The sequence below is a fragment of the Carlito syrichta genome, unplaced genomic scaffold (genome assembly GCF_000164805.1).
Source record: "Carlito syrichta isolate Samal-C Ts95f unplaced genomic scaffold, Tarsius_syrichta-2.0.1 Scaffold314683, whole genome shotgun sequence".
Taxonomy (NCBI): domain Eukaryota; kingdom Metazoa; phylum Chordata; class Mammalia; order Primates; family Tarsiidae; genus Carlito; species Carlito syrichta.
Genome location: NW_007258779.1, coordinates 371,112 through 373,946, shown reverse-complemented (window position 1 = coordinate 373,946; position 2,835 = coordinate 371,112).

Sequence of the window (2,835 nt, the reverse complement as noted above, 5' to 3'; positions counted from 1 at the left end):
AAAGCCCTGGACAAGACTGATTTCCAGTGGAATTCTACAAAACATACAAAAGGAAGATAATACCAGTCCTACTGAAAGTACTCCAGGCAATTGAGAAAGATAGAACACCCCCAAATCGTTTTACAAAGTTAACATCACATTGAACCCAAATCGGGTAAAGATCCAACTAAGAAAGAGAATTACAGGCCAGAATTCCCGATGAACACAGATGCAAAAATACTCAAAAAGTTTCTAGCAAATTGGATCAAACAACACATTTCAAAAAGCATCCACCATCACCAAGTAGACTTCATCCTCAGGATGCAGGACTGTTTCAACATCTGCAAGATCATCAATGTAAATAAATACATCAACAGATGTAAAAACAAGAAACATGATTCTATCATTGGATGCAGAAAAAGGTTTTGATAAAATCCATCATCTCTTCTTGATAAAAACCCTTGAGCATCTAGGCATAGAGAGAACCTACCTCAAAATAGTAAGAGCCATCTATGATAAACACACAGCCAACATATTGCTAAACTGACAGAAATTGGAAGCATTTCCCCTGAAAACTAGAACAAGATAAAGCTGCCCACTCTCACACTTTCTGTTCAACCTAGTGCTGGAAATCCTAGCTAGAGCAATCAGACAACAGAAGGAAATCAGGGATATCCTAATAGGAAAAGAATAAGTCAAGTTATCCTTCTTTGCTATGATCCTATATCTCAAAAATCCAAGAGCATCTGTCAAAAAACTTCCGGCACTGACAAAGGACTTTGGGAAAGTCTCAGGGTACAAAATCAATGTGCAAAAGGCTGTCACATTCTTAAACACTGACAAAAAACAGGCAGAGAACCAAATAAAAAGCACAATCTCATTCACGATAGCCATACACACACACACACACACACACACACACACACACATCATGAAATACCTCAGCATCATCCTAACCAGAGAAGTGAAAGACCTTTACAACAAAAACTGCAAAACACTGCTCAAAGAAGTCAAAGATGACACAAACAAATCAAAAAATATTCCATGCTCATGGATTTGAAGAATCAACATTGTTAAGCTGTCCATCCTACAAAAGGCAATCTGCAGATTCAACACATACCTAAATTACCAACATCATTCTTCTCAGACATGGAAACAACAATACGGAAATTCATATGGAAGTGTAAATGATCATGATAGCCAAAACAATCCTTAGCAAAAGAATCAAAATGGGAGGTATCACACTTCCAGACTTTAAGTTTTATTATAAAACTACAATAATCAAAACAACTTGGTACTGGTACAAGAGCAGGTATATAGATCAATGGAACAGGATAGAGAATCCAGAAGCAAAACCTCAATTTCTCAACCAACCCATCTTCAAAAAAGCCTCCAACAAAAACCACTAGGAAAAGGAGAAACTGTTCAGTAAATGGTGCTGGGAAAACTGGCTGACCATGTGCAGAAGAATGAAATAGGACCCCTACCTATGACCATACACAAAATCAACTCCAAATGAATTAAAGACCTAAATGTAAAACCTCAAATGTTAAGAATTTTAAAAACACAGGAGACACCCTTACAGAAATCAGAATAGGCAACCATTTCCTGATCAAAACCCCAAAAGCCTATGCCATAAGAGATAAGTTTACCAAGTGGGACTTCATCAAACTGAAAAGCTTCCACAAAGCAAAAGAAGCCATCAAGAGAGTGGAGAGACAGCCCACAGAATGGGAAAAAATATTTGCCAACTGCATGTCTGACTAAAGCTTAGCATCTAGGATCTACAAGGAACTCAAACTTGCCAAAAGGAAAAAAACAAACAGCCCTATTAAAAGGTGGGCAAAAGACATGAATAGATACTTCTCAAAAGAAGATATATGGGCAGCCAACAGACTCACAAAAAAATGCTCAACCTCACTAATCATGAGAAAAATCCAAATCAAAACCACATTGAGATACCATCTAACTCCAATAATAATGACCATCAGTAAACAAGCAATAACAGATGCTGACGAGGATGCAGAGAAAAGGAAATGCTTCTGCACTGTTGGAGGGATGCAATCTAGTTCCACCTCTATGGAAAACAGTGTGGCGATTTTTAAAAGAACTAGAAATTGGCCTTCCATATGACCCAGCAACCCCTTTCTGGGAATATACCTGGAGAACCTTAAATCACTCTACAAAAAAGATACCTGCACACGCATGTTTATTGCAGCACACTTTACAATAGCAAAAACAAGGAACTAACTGTGCTGCCCATCAAAACTGGACTGGATGAAAAAAATGTAGTACATATACATGATGGAATATTATGCAGTCATAAAGAGGAACAAAATTATGGACTTTGCAGCAACTTGGATGGATTTAGAGTCTATAATACTCAGTGATTTACCACAAAAACAAAGGACTGCACACCACACGTTCTCACCCATAAGTGGACCCTGAACATTTACCATAATACTATAAGAAAGAGATTGGCAGTAGTCAGAAACTGCCAGGGATTGGGGGATGGGGGGGCAGACATAATATCATTAAGAGTACCTCTTCTCAAATCAGGTGAAGTAGGGACCAAAGGGAGGCCCAAATTTACTTGTATAATGACCACTTATATACCTAATCCAGAATTGCACTCCACATCTTTTTTTATATATAAACAATATTTTTTATTATGATACTGTGGGGTAGAGTTAAGGGTTAGGTATACAAATATGCTTCGTTCAGGCACTCTTGTTGATAAGAGGTGTCTCCCTGTCCCCAGATATTTACTACCGTTAATCCCATCTCCCTTCCCCTCCCCCCATAGTTTCCCACCACTGTCAGTCATTTTCTTATACTATTACATTGGATGTTCAA